General features: G+C 39.2%; 1 protein-coding gene across 1 annotated transcript in view; it reads left to right on the forward strand.

Moving 5' to 3' along the window:
* LOC117510338 (GDNF family receptor alpha-2-like) overlaps window positions 1-15,218 on the forward strand; it is a 347,569-nt gene that overhangs the window by 173,943 nt on the left and 158,408 nt on the right. The window lies entirely within an intron of this gene.

A 15,218-nucleotide genomic window follows, 5' to 3' on the forward strand; every position in this document is an offset into this window, starting at 1 on the left:
CTTTGTGTTAACGCTTCTGAGAGCAGGTGAAAAACAGCAGTCCTACCATCAGCCCAATCAGCTGTCAAGATCTTTTTTACCCCCCCACCAGAACTGGATGACAGGTCTGGCCATCAATCGGCTCCACATTCAGGCAGTTGACGCAGATATGCTCTGCGTTCATTAGTCTAATAGCACAAAAAAAATGTGGGGCATTTGAATAATTCTAACCATTTAAAAGCTCATTTGTGAGCCTAATGGAGTCTGACCAAGTGATAGACCATTGAAAGCCCACTGCTAAAAATAACGCCTGTGCTTAGAACAATCAAAAGGGAAAAGTTTTGGCTTCTTTTCTGCTTCAGAAGACCACAGATGATTAGGCAGCCGACTGTGAAAGAGTTTATAGGTTGATTACACCAAGTAGCTGTCCAACATTCGCAGACATGGGAGGTGATAGTGCCTTATCGGTTCGTTACCTGCAGTAACTGCCTGAAAATTAGAGACCAGCTACTTATTCAGTAAAGTACATTCCCATAATATGGCATGTTTGGAGGGATTTGTTTACTTCATTGTGGAAGTCATACCACACGTTGCATCCAAGAAAAGTGTTTGAGACACATTTGGTGGGTTAACCCTTATGGATCCAGAAACAAAGAAATATTGATACGGAAGTGCTGGTGAGTCCATGGAACCCTGAGCGTTAGCAACCAAGCCCTAGCCACCCGGAAGCAGAAAAAACTGCAGTTCCTTGAATGGCTGTTTGAGGCTGGCTCCAAAAGACAACAGATTGCCGTAGACGCGCCGCCATCTTGTCTGCAAATATAGGTAGGGCTGTACAGGGAGGGTAATATTAGCAATTTACAGCAGGCCACGGAGCAGGTGATTAGAGACCCCGCAAGGCTCATGACAAATGTGGGTGTGGAATCCATTAGCTTAGCGGGGAAATTAGTGCAGAAAATCCACTATGGTGATAGTGCAGTTTATCTGCCAGGGAGGCCTGCTTCCATAGATGTGTCTATAAAAATCATAGAGGGATATGCTTTGCAAACTTAATACCCATTACGACCAGTGATGCCGGTAACGCGTTACTTAGTAACGCGTTACTCTAATCTGACCACTTTTTTTTAGTAACGAGTAATCTAACGCGTTAATCTTTCCAAATCAGTAATCAGATTAAAGTTTCTTCTCCATGTCACTGTGCGTTACTATTATTTTTCATTGTGGGTCGATAACAGCATTAAACTTGGTCCGTGGGCAGGAGGTCGGGGTTCGACTGAACTGCCCACTTTAAGCGAGCTGTGAGCTTTTAATCCGCGGTTTTTTGCAGCTGCTCGACTCGTCCTCACCTCTTAAAGCGCGGTGATCAGCACACCTGCACTGAACTTTACAAAGACATTTTTATACTTTTTTCCTCCTTTATTTAGAATTCTGAGCTGAGCCGCTCTGTATCTGGTCGTTAAAAACAGCTGATCCTCCGCGACGCGTCAACAACTAACACTATTTTCCACTCAAATGCACCTAAACTCTCTTTCTGAGGACCACATGATGTGAAAACGCAATAAAACTTTCTTACCTGTAAATCTGGTCATGTTTTCTGCATAAATAAATGTTATCCATTCTTTGTGCTCAAACGCCAAAGCAGGGGCGAATCTAGATGGAATGGGGGCGTGGGGCAAGGATGTGCCCCCTCCCCCACAACACCCCTAGATTAAAGGTGCAATTTTGAAGCCGTTTTTTACTACAACTAATATTGCTTAAAATAATAATTTCGACAAGTAAAATGTTTAGAGAGAATTTAAATGTTAGAAAAATGTTAGAATTTAATAGTTACCTTTATAAACAATGTAGGCTCGAAATTGCAAGTTTTACTGTTACAGTGCTGTCAACAGTTAAATATGAGGTCAAGAAAGACGTCTTTATTTTACTTTTTATAAAACAAGTATTTATTTTCATTGAAGTCAAGAAAGGGTGACTATAAAGTGAGTTTTGGCAAAACAGGTATCATTGTCATGTTGAGGTGGCAGAGGGTTGTTGTCGGCAGCTGGGAAAAGTAACTAAAAAAGTAACTAGTAATCTAACTTAGTTACTTTTACAATTGAGTAATCAGTAAAGTAACTAAGTTACTTTTACAATTGAGTAATCAGTAAAGTAACTAAGTTACTTTTTCAAAGTAACTGTGGCAACACTGATTACGACATTGGATGATGTTGAAATTGAGGATGGCCCATTGGCTGTAAAAGCAATATCAAAGATTTCGTGTCTGCTACCTACAACACGCGTAGAATGTCTCAAACCTAAACCTACTTCTAGGCACCTTATATATGTTACTCTGGAACCACCCCTAAATCCAAACAGTTCAACTGTCAACCCCAGTGATGTCCTAGTCTGGATCTCATTAGCATAAGATCACTGTCCTCAAAATCATTGTTGATTAATGATCTAATTATTGATCATTACTTAGATATGATTGGGTTATGTGACACCTGTCTTAAACCTACAGCTGTCCTCCCCTTAAATGAGGCCTGCCCACCAGCATATACATTTAGTCACGTCCCTCGTTATGTGAAGCAAGGCGGGGGTGTTGCTCTTATTTATAAATCTAGGTTTAGCTTATTAGCTGTTGGGGGTCACAAATATAACTTGTTTGAGCATCTGATTCTCCTGGAAATATCCTGGATCTGGTTCTCACACGTGGTATTGCTGTCACGAATATTGACATCATGCTTCTTACATCAGTGGTGTCTGATCACTCACTTATTAGGTTTACAGTTTTGCTGCTGTGTTTAGTGGAAGAACAACATTATATATCACTATGTCGATGCATCAACTCCTCAACTAAGACTGAACTCAAAGCTAGACTGCCTGATGTCTTAGCTTTAGATTTGGCAAATACCCACTCAGTAGACAGTCTTGTGGATAGTTTAAACTCAGTGCCCAAAACTACACTTGACATGATTGCGCCACCTGTGTTAAAACCACGCTTCTGGGGAAAACCTGGTCTTGTTAGGAGAGATGGCATCCATCCCACTTTGGATGGAGTAGCTCTCATTTCTAGAAATCTGGACAATTTTCTTAAATCCTCCAAACCGTGACTATCCAGGGTTGGGACCAGGAAGCAGAGTTGTAGTCTTACACACCTCTCTGCAGCTTCTCTCCCCCTGCCATCCCCTCATTACCCCATCCTCATAGAGACGGTGTCTGATCCCAGACCACCAATAACCAGCAAAAATCTATTTAAGCATAAAAATTCAAAAAGAAAAAATAATATAGCACCTTCAACTGCACCACAGACTAAAACAGTTAAATGTGGTCTATTAAACATTAGGTCTCTCTCTTCTAAGTCCCTGTTGGTAAATGATATAATAATTGATCAACATATTGATTTATTCTGCCTTACAGAAACCTGGTTACAGCAGGATGAATATGTTAGTTTAAATGAGTCAACACCCCTGAGTCACACTAACTGTCAGAATGCTTGTAGCACGGGCCGAGGTGGAGGATTAGCAGCAATCTTCCAGTCCAGCTTATTAATTAATCAAAAACCCAGACAGAGCTTTAATTCATTTGAAAGCTTGACTCTTAGTCTTGTCCATCCAAATTGGAAGTCCCAAAAACCAGTTTTATTTGTTATTATCTATCGTCCACCTGGTCGTTACTGTGAGTTTCTCTGTGAATTTTCAGACCTTTTGTCTGACTTAGTGCTTAGCTCAGATAAGATAATTATAGTGGGTGATTTTAACATCCACACAGATGCTGAGAATGACAGCCTCAACACTGCATTTAATCTATTATTAGACTCTATTGGCTTTGCTCAAAATGTAAATGAGTCCACCCACCACTTTAATCATATCTTAGATCTTGTTCTGACTTATGGTATGGAAATAGAAGACTTAACAGTATTCCCTGAAAACTCCCTTCTGTCTGATCATTTCTTAATAACATTTACATTTACTCTGATGGACTACCCAGCAGTGGGGAATAAGTTTCATTACACTAGAAGTCTTTCAGAAAGCGCTGTAACTAGGTTAAGGATATGATTCCTTCTTTATGTTCTCTAACACCATATACCAACACAGTGCAGAGTAGCTACCTAAACTCTGTAAGTGAGATAGAGTATCTCGTCAATAGTTTTACATCCTCATTGAAGACAACTTTGGATGCTGTAGCTCCTCTAAAAAGAGAGCTTTAAATCAGAAGTGCCTGACTCCGTGGTATAACTCACAAACTCGTAGCTTAAAGCAGATAACCCGTAAGTTGGAGAGGAAATGGCGTCTTACTGATTTAGAAGATCTTCACTTAGCCTGGAAAAAGAGTCTGTTGCTCTATAAAAAAGCCCTCCGTAAAGCTAGGACATCTTTCTACTCATCACTAATTGAAGAAAATAAGAACAACCCCAGGTTTCTTTTCAGCACTGTAGCCAGGCTGACAAAGAGTCAGAGCTCTATTGAGCTGAGTATTCCATTAACTTTAACTAGTAATGACTTCATGACTTTCTTTGCTAACAAAATTTTAACTATTAGAGAAAAAATTACTCATAACCATCCCAAAGACGTATCGTTATCTTTGGCTGCTTTCAGTGATGCCGGTATTTGGTTAGACTCTTTCTCTCCGATTGTCCTGTCTGAGTTATTTTCATTAGTTACTTCATCCAAACCATCAACATGTTTATTAGACCCCATTCCTACCAGGCTGCTCAAGGAAGCCCTACCATTATTTAATGCTTCGATCTTAAATATGATCAATATATCTTTGTTAGTTGGCTATGTACCACAGGCTTTTAAGGTGGCAGTAATTAAACCATTACTTAAAAAGCCATCACTTGACCCAGCTATCTTAGCTAATTATAGGCCAATCTCCAACCTTCCTTTTCTCTCAAAAATTCTTGAAAGGGTAGTTGTAAAACAGCTAACTGACCATCTGCAGAGGAATGGTCTATTTGAAGAGTTTCAGTCAGGTTTTAGAATTCATCATAGTACAGAAACAGCATTAGTGAAGGTTACAAATGATCTTCTTATGGCCTCAGACAGTGGACTCATCTCTGTGCTTGTCCTGTTAGACCTCAGTGCTGCTTTTGATACTGTTGACCATAAAATTTTATTACAGAGATTAGAGCATGCCATAGGTATTAAAGGCACTGCGCTGCGGTGGTTTGAATCATATTTATCTAATAGATTACAATTTGTTCATGTAAATGGGGAATCTTCTTCACAGACTAAAGTTAATTATGGAGTTCCACAAGGTTCTGTGCTAGGACCAATTTTATTCACTTTATACATGTTTCCCTTAGGCAGTATTATTAGACGGTATTGCTTAAATTTTCATTGTTACGCAGATGATACCCAGCTTTATCTATCCATGAAGCCAGAGGACACACACCAATTAGCTAAACTGCAGGATTGTCTTACAGACATAAAGACATGGATGACCTCTAATTTCCTGCTTTTAAACTCAGATAAAACTGAAGTTATTGTACTTGGCCCCACAAATCTTAGAAACATGGTGTCTAACCAGATCCTTACTCTGGATGGCATTACCCTGACCTCTAGTAATACTGTGAGAAATCTTGGAGTCATTTTTGATCAGGATATGTCATTCAAAGCGCATATTAAACAAATATGTAGGACTGCTTTTTGCATTTACGCAATATCTCTAAAATTAGAAAGGTCTTGTCTCAGAGTGATGCTGAAAAACTAATTCATGCATTTATTTCCTCTAGGCTGGACTATTGTAATTCATTATTATCAGGTTGCCCTAAAAGTTCCCTAAAAAGCCTTCAGTTAATTCAAAATGCTGCAGCTAGAGTACTAACGGGGACTAGAAGGAGAGAGCATATCTCACCCATATTGGCCTCTCTTCATTGGCTTCCTGTTAATTCTAGAATAGAATTTAAAATTCTTCTTCTTACTTATAAGGTTTTGAATAATCAGGTCCCATCTTATCTTAGGGACCTCGTAGTACCATATCACCCCAATAGAGCGCTTCGCTCTCAGACTGCAGGCTTACTTGTAGTTCCTAGGGTTTGTAAGAGTAGAATGGGAGGCAGAGCCTTCAGCTTTCAGGCTCCTCTCCTGTGGAACCAGCTCCCAATTCAGATCAGGGAGACGGACACCCTCTCTACTTTTAAGATTAGGCTTAAAACGTTCCTTTTTGCTAAAGCTTATAGTTAGGGCTGGATCAGGTGACCCTAAACCATCCCTTAGTTATGCTGCTATAGACGTAGACTGCTGGGGGGTTCCCATGATGCACTGTTTCTTTCTCTTTTTGCTCTGTATGCACCACTCTTCATTTAATCATTAGTGATCAATCTCTGCTCCCCTCCACAGCATGTCTTTTTCCTGGTTCTCTCCCTCAGCCCCAACCAGTCCCAGCAGAAGACTGCCCCTCCCTGAGCCTGGTTCTGCTGGAGGTTTCTTCCTGTTAAAAGGGAGTTTTTCCTTCCCACTATAGCCAAGTGCTTGCTCACAGGGGGTCGTTTTGACCATTGGGGTTTTACATAATTATTGTATGGCCTTGCCTTACAATATAAAACGCCTTGGGGCAACTGTTTGTTGTGATTTGGCGCTATATAAAAAAAAATTGATTGATTGATTGATTGATTGATTCCCCAAATCACAGTCACCTTGTTTCAAAGATTACCTGCGTGACCTCAAGCATAAGGCAAGAGGTTCTAGAACGGAAATGGCGTCGTTCAAAATTAGAAGTATTCCACCTTGCATGGCATGATGCTGTCTTAGATTATAAGCATGCATTACTGGCTACAAAGCCTACCTATTATTGATCAACATAAACAAGCATAACTCAAAGTTCTTCTTCAACACGGTGGCAACACTTATTCATGAACAACCACCTGTAGTTCGATCTCCTTTTACAGCACAAGATTTCCTGGATTACTTTGAGAAGAAAATAGAAGACATTAGGTTAAACATATCCCAGCATTCCTTAACCCAGCCACTACACCCTGCTATTGAGGTGGGTGCCATTACTGAGGTATTTACCTAGATTTATAGAATTTGATAGTATCTCACTAGGCAAGCTTCTGAAACTCATAACGTCAACAAAAAGCACAACCTGCTTATTTGATCCTATACCAACAACTGTTTATGGACCTGTGGCCCACTCTTGGGCCAACTGTGCTGGAAATTATTAATCTTTCTTTAACTTCTGGATCTGTTCCTAAATGTTTCAAATCTGCAGTGATTAAACCATTACTTAAGAAACCTAATCTTGACCTTAGTGTATTGAAAAAGTATCGGCCAATGCTCTAAAATTCTGGAAAAAAGTGGTGTCACGGCAGCTCATGGACTATCTTAGTGAGAATAATCTCTTTGAGCCGCTGCAGTCTGCTTTTAGAAAATATCATTCCACAGAGACGGCTCTCACTAAAGTGGTGAATGAACTTCTGCTTACAATGGATTTGGACACCACTACGGTTCTGGTGCTATTAGATCTCAGTGCTGCATTTGCTACTGTGGATCATCATATTCTACTTGATAAGCTGGAAAATCATTTTGCGATTACTGGGAGTACCCTTGCATGACTGGCATCATACTTGACCAGTCGTTCTTACTGTGTTTTGTACAGTAACACTACCACTAACCTTAGTGACATGAAATTTGGGGTTCCACAGGGGTCTGTCTTAGGCCCCCTGCTTTTTTCCTTTTATAAAGCACCCCTTGGGCACATATTACGGTGTTTTTGGATTACCTTTCACTGCCATGCTGATGATACTCAGTTTAACATGCTGATAACTGCTGGTAATCTCATTCACATAAAATCCTTCTAAGATTGCCTTGCATCAGTGAGAAGCTGGATGTCTAGAAACTTCCTACTTTAAACTCTGATAAAACTGAAATGATGATTCTTGGTCCAGTGAGACATCGGCATCAATTTGACCAGTTAACGCTCAGCCTGTGTCATACATCACACTGACAAAGTGAGGAACCTTGGGGTAATTTTTGATTACAAATATTACGAGGGCTGCTTTCTTCCACCTGCGAAATATAGCGAAGATTCGTCCCATCCTGTCTATGGCTGATGCTGAGACCCTGATCCATGCTTTTATCTCTTCTAGTTTGGACTACTGCAATGTTCTATTTTCTGGTTTACCGCAGTCTAGCATTTAGGGGTCTCCAATTGGTTCAAAATGCTGCAGCCAGACTTGTGACACGAAGCAGAAAGTTTGACCACATTACACCCATTTTGAAATCCCTTCACTGGCTTCCTGTCCCCAGTGAGATCAGATTTTAAGGTTCTGCTGCTAGTCTATAAAATTGTTCATGGACTGGCACCTCCCTACCTAGCTGACCTAAAACCTTACTTACCAGCCTGGGCTTTGCATTTTCAGTCTGCAGGTCATAGAGCTTTCTCTTATCGTGCCCCTGTTCTGTGGAATGATCTTCCTGCGTCAATAAAACAATCAGATTCTGTGGAGACTTTCAAGTCCAGACTTAAGACACACTTATTTTCCCTTTTGTATGGCTAGCATACTGATATAGTTTTGTCTTACGCTTTTTGCTCTTTTAATTGATTTTATTAGTAAACTGAGCGTGCCACGGCCTCAACTTTACCTAAATTCTGGGTCTTTTAGTGAAGCTTAGGGCTAGTGGCCGGCGATCACCTTAGTATTTCTTCTGTTTTTCTTGTTGATTAATGCTGGCAAATTATACAGTATTTCTTATCTTTCTGATGCCTGATTCTGTTTTTTTCTCTCTGTTTAAGGTGCAGCTCCATCCAGAGATGGGAGTTGTATTTGTGCTGGCGACCCTCCCGTCCTGTGCACCAACAGCATTTCCTGTATATTCGTTTTGTGAATTGTTCTGTAATTTATGTCTGTAGCATGGCACAAGCAGAGGGTCACCCTTTGAGTCTGGTCTGCTTGAGGTTTCTTCCTCAGAGGGAGTTTTTCCTTATCACTCTTGCTCTGGGGGTTAGTAAGGTTAGACCTTACTTGTGTGAAGTGCCTTGAGGCAACTCTGCTGTGATTTGGTGCTATATAAATGAAAATAAATTGAAAATAAATTGAAATTGTAGAAGCCAAAGACCTAAATAATTAAACTGCTCAACAGGTACGATTGGGGTATTATCCAAAGAAGTGAGAATGAGCTCACCTACTGATATAAAGCTTTTCTTGAATAACATTGAGTGAGATATTTATATTATTAAGAAGCAATTTGTTAGCTTTAAGCCATAATTGAACTGAGTTAAAGTCATGTTGAAGCAAGTGCTGAATGTCAGCAATATTAGAACAATAAATAATAGTATCATCCGCATATAGTTGAATTTTACAGTCTTTGCAGGTGAGAGGAAGGTAATTAATAAAAATTGTAAATAAAAGAGGCCCAAGTGTAGAATCCTGGGGCACACCTTATCTTCTTTTATCTATAGTTTGAAAGTCAGAGTGACTATTTTTGAAAAAACACATTGTTGACGGTGATGGAGATAAGAGTTGAACCAGAGAAGAGAAGACTTATTAAGACCAATCAAATGTAATTTGTCCAACAGTAGATAGTGATCAACCATGTCAAATGCCTTACTAAGGTCAATAAATAATGCACCAGTAGGTAAATTATTATCAAGGCCAGTAAAAGCATCATTAGTGAACTTCAATAAAGCAAAAGTTGTTGAAAATATTTTCTAAATCCAGATTGAAATGGAGATAAACGATCATTGTCAGATAAATAATCTGATAGTTGGTTAAAAATTATTTCTCAAAACTTTGACAATGCTATTAGTAATTGATATTGGTCTGTAATTGTTTAAATCACTATGGTCACTGCCTTTGTGAAGCGGAATAATCCTTGCACATTTCCAGCCAGAGGGCACATCACAGGTGGACAAAGCTAAGTTGAAGAGGTCAGCTCATGAAAGGAAAGAACATGACATGCAAGCTTAATAAACTTAGCTTCAATACCATCCGGACCTACACTTGAACTAGGGAAGAACCCATCAATGGCCCCCTCAACCTCAGCTGGGCTGACTTGTCCCAACAAAATGAGCTATTACAAGATATCAAGGTATCAAAAGACAGGAAAGAGTTACCAGTAAATTGACCTTGAGGTGAACGGGAGAAGTGCTGACTGAAGACATTTGATATAGTCGAAGGATCTGAAGTATAATCATTATTATTAATAAGCATGTTTAAAGATGTAGAATCAAATTTAGCTAAGTTTTTTCCAGAAATGTCTTGGATTCTTAAATTATTCGCTAAACAATTTTATAGTAGTTAGATTTGTGGAGTTCTGTTGGTGTGGTTCCTGCCCAGTGCCACTTTTTATTGCTTTGTGCATGTCTCTCCATTGGTGTGTGTGTGTGTGTGTGTGTCTTAATCTTGTGCATGTGTGGATGGAGGTGAGTTGTGTGCATGTTGGGGAGCGTATGTTGGAATACGTGTTATCTGTTTTGGTCTTCTTGTAAGCATGTGTGGTGTGTTGGTTGTGTCCAAGTCTCCAGGTGCCAGTCTATGTTTGTGTATATGGGAATGCATATGTGCATGAATGTCGTCTTCTTCTTGTCCTTGCTTTTTTTTGTTATCATTGCTGCTTTGCATTTTTGGATCATTAAACTCCTGTCCTTTTGCACCTTACCTTTTGTGGTCCACTGCCTTGCATTCTGGGTCCATTTCCACCTGTTGATGACGTATATCGTAACAAGATTTAGCATTTCTGATGTGTGTTGTACATGTATTTCTAAACTGTTTATAAGCTTCCCAATCAGCAGGATGTTTTGTAGATCAATACTTCCTCATGCTTTATCCCTAAAAAGATGCAACGTTTGCCGTTCACCAGGGAGATGGTGACCTTTGACCTTGATCACTGTAAGAGGGCATGATTGTTAATAACTACAAATCTCATCATAAAATAGTCCCATCCTCATTCATGTAAGGTGGTAGTTTCAGTCAACTCCAATTAATATTTAGCAGGTCAGTACTATAATTATCACAATTGAATGATTTAAAATGAACTAGTAATAAATTTAGGGGGCAGATGAGAAATTGTAGTTTCCCCATCGACAGTAGTGATGCATGTGATCACCGAAACAGTCAGACAGGACACCAGATTCCAAAAAATCTATTGGGATGAGTTACTAATATCCAGTCAAGAAGAGATTTAGACTGAAGATGAATTCTTGTTGGTTCATTGATAAGCTGAGTGAAATTAGTGCTGTTAAAGATGTTTCGGTCCTAGCTGATGATGCCGCTAAACCAGTTCAATATTGAATTACCCATCAAAATCATTTCACTTGCTTGATTAAAGGATGTAACAGTAGGTAAAATGTTTTTTACAGAATCAAAAGGAGGATTTGGAGGTCTACAATTGTTACCTATTATAAATGTTTATTTTCATGTAAAATCAGTTCAAAATTGACTGGTTTCTCCTTTGGAAAAACAGGATATGATTGAAAATTTAAGGATACAAAGTGGCCACTCCACCTCCTCTAGAGCCTCTGTCCGCTCTGAACCAAGTATTAATTTTCCAAAGAAATATCATTGTCTGAGTTTTAGTAGAAGAAAGCCATGTTTCAGATATATAATTATGCTTGGTTTATTGTAGGTAAGCCAAGTCCTAAGCTGGTCAATTTTAGGAAAAAAGATCCTAAATGTTTACATGAATAATGTAAAGACCATTAACCATGATCAAAGAGAGAAAAATAAATTGGAGAAGTTATACAGAGGAAAGAGAGAACTTCAAAGAACATGATAGCAATAGCCCACACAAGCAACAATCACAACTGCAACACATACAAACATGCAAACATACACAGCAAACCCTATACACACTAAACACACACAACAAAAACAATAATTCAAGCTGAAACGTAGATAGCATGTTGCCAACTCTCTGAAAAATAAATAAGGGACACCTCACCGACAGGGCTGACCGACCATTGTCTTCACCCTTCCCAGCGTCTGTGTGAAACAATTTTTAACCATTTGACTGTTGACTTGACCCTGAATTTAAGTAGATGCATACATGCATTTGTTCTGGTATGAACACGTGGAAAACAAATTATTATTCAGCAATTTATTTTTAGTGCAAAATACATTTTCATTCACAATTTCAATATGAGCATTCTGTCCTGCTTCAAAACATAAAATAAAAAAATATTTCTTTAAAAATAAATCTTTCTCTGTAGTGTTATTGCTTACCTTAAAATTGTATAAATTAACAAAAAAAAAACAATAGAAAAATTGCATCATCCAAAACAATGTAACAGTGCACATTTACACATTTAGTGTAATAAAAAGTGCAAAAAATAAAGTCTAAAAAGTAAACAATACTCATGCCATGCCTCAAGGCCATGACTGTAGGCTATAGTTAGGCTCCAAAAGTATGAACTTTTAACCAATAAACTATAGTTTATGTGTAGTATATCAACTACCTGTAAAGCAGTGAGGCATGCTATTTATCTGTTTGAGACCCAAGAAATGTGTATGGTTGCTTGTAGGCCGCATGTATGTGATGTGTATCTACAGTTTAATGTGTATCTTTATTATTATTCATCTATATTACTTGTAACATTATGTATTATTTATTCAATGTAATATTACAAAATATGGACCATAACAATATTCATATAAATATTCAGCAGTTGTATGTCAATTGAAAACATGTTTCCACTTAAGTTGAGCAGACACTGTACAGTATTTTCAATCGTTGTACTTGGCTCCAGCTCAAACTGTGTGACAAAACCGCAGGGTGTAAATGTTCAGAGCGCACGATTTATGTTCTCACACTACAGCCCGATGCTCTGATGCGATCTGACTACTCACATTTTACGTTGAAAAAAAATACACGTCGGACTCGTGTTTCCGGATGCAAAATATAAACAGAAGCTTTTTTTTTTTTTTCAAACTTTATTTACATTTTTACAAAAACTCTCGATGGGAGACATCAAAGTTTTAACAAAAATAAAAATACAAGACTTTAAATGACTTGAAGATAATGGGGAAAAAAAGAAACAGAAGCTGCCCCCAAAGAGATGATCACTGGTTATGCTCTCTCTGGTGTTTGCACAGGCACAGTGCGAGAGATGCTTGTAGCGCTGCTTCAACAGCGCGTAAGCCTCACGATGGGCAACCAGAATATGGATGGATGGATAAATGAGATTTGTGAGGTCTGTTAGAAAAGTATCCAAACTTTTTTTTTTTTCAAAAACCTGATGGATTTGAATCACGTGTGCTTGCATGAGCAAACCTTGAACCTTCGTGCGCATGCGTGAATTTTTTCACGCCTGCCGATTGCGTCAGTTGCTGGCAAGCAGCATTTGTGTGATGTGGTTTGTAGTGCTCTCGGCGGTTTTTCATTGCAAGGAAAATGACGGAACGACTAGAGCAGCGCTATTGCATTAAATTTTGCCAGAAACTGGGCAACAGCCAGGTGGAAACCATTCGGATTATTCAGACGGCTTTTGGTGATGATCCTATGGGCGTCACACAGATTAAGGAGTGGTACAACTGGTTTAAAGACGTCTGCACAATGGTGGAGAGCGAGCCGCGCTCCGGTCGGCCATCAACATGCTGAAATTGTTGTGGCTGGCGTGCCTGGCTGGCTTTTGTTTGTCTTTTGTTTCTGTCTTTTGGTTTTCCTTCCAGGTGGTGCGCATTTGGGACTGAGTGGCTGTGTAGCTGAGTTTATCAGGACCTCACCCTGATCACCTGAGGCTGATCACGTGCAGCTCGTCAGGACTCACAGCTGTGGTGCATCTACACGGATTGGAACATGGTGGCATTTAAGTCTGGAGTGCACAGTGTGTGTTGGCCAGAGACTCGACCTTGTGACCAGACACATTGCACTCAAGGTCACCAAAACAAATCCCAGGATTATCTGTATGTTGATTTTTCCACAACATTTAACAATGCGATGAGAAATTTGATCACAAGCTCAGTATAATGATTGTGATTGATTGATATGTGTTCGTGATGAAGTCATAATATGACATCACAACATGCTGTCTGATGTCTTTCATTCCAAACAGTTTTGTGAGGATCATTTATAAATGTTAATGATTGGGTTGAAATTGAGGGAAATTGCATATTTCACTATGTTAAAGCCACAAAATTAACAAGTCAGAATCAACATCTGGCCAACAATAAAGGTTCTTCACCTGTGTTGGTCATTTAAACTCACTTTGTGATTCTGAGTTATCCTGCTAAGAGGCAAACAGAGAGACAAACAAGAGCGCAGAGGAAACAACTCTTTATAAAAAGGGGATTCTCCTTTGGTTGATCCACAAATGAAAGATCTACCTGGCCTGTTGTCAAATGCAAGCACAGAATTTCTTTTTGAACTCTGTTGAATTCAGAACTTGTCTCTAAAGAATCCAGCGCCGTTTATCAGGACGTGCTACATTTTACCTTGACACATCTAAATGAAGTTGTGGTTATGGCGAAAGCGAGATTAACTGTTTTCTTCTCTCGCTGATGAAATCCTGATACTCCACTCCTGCTGTTCTTCAGTGGCAGTGAGTTTTGTTTTATCTGACATGATCTGAAACCACAAAGTCATTAATTTTAGGGTTCTGCGTATTTATTTATTTTTCTCCCGCCCCTCCTGCTGTGGACTGAATTGCTCTATGTATCCCCATTTCTAGGATTGATAATGTGCAATTCACCACTTGGAAACAATACGGCGTCTCTGACACACCTCTCTAAAACAAATGGTATCTTTCCTGCTCGAGGCCGTCTGATAGACACAGAGTGAGATTGGTTCTGTTGAATAAGAGATGAATCTCTGTGGGTGTCACCGTGCCGTCACGACCTCTGAAATATCATTATCTACAGGGAGAGGGGTTAACTTCTCTAATATAGCTTGAATGCAAGAGTGAAGTGCCACAAGTGAGCATGTGCCTGCTTTATTAGTGGTATATCTCAGACAAATATGTGAATTTTTTCATTTGGTGTGCATAAACTGTTTCCTGCAAAAATGATGTGCAGCCTGAGGGATAATTACAACAGCTCAGTTTGCAAATTCACAAAAAACAAATGAAAAAAAAAAAAAAAACACAAGGGAATTTAATCGTGCTTGAAACATCCAGCAAGTGGTTCATACAATCCCAAAAAAACATCTACTGCATCGTGTGCTTTATTTTTATAATATGAGTACATTTTGTATTGTGACCAGTATTTTTGTCTGTGTGGCTTCTAAGAGCTTTTATTTCCATTAAATGGGTCAAAAATGGATTCTTATCTGACAATTTCCGCCAAACATGGCTGTTGTTTTTTTTTGGGGGGGGGGGGAGTG

This window comes from Thalassophryne amazonica, chromosome 5, assembly GCF_902500255.1.
Source record: "Thalassophryne amazonica chromosome 5, fThaAma1.1, whole genome shotgun sequence".
Lineage (NCBI taxonomy): Eukaryota > Metazoa > Chordata > Actinopteri > Batrachoidiformes > Batrachoididae > Thalassophryne > Thalassophryne amazonica.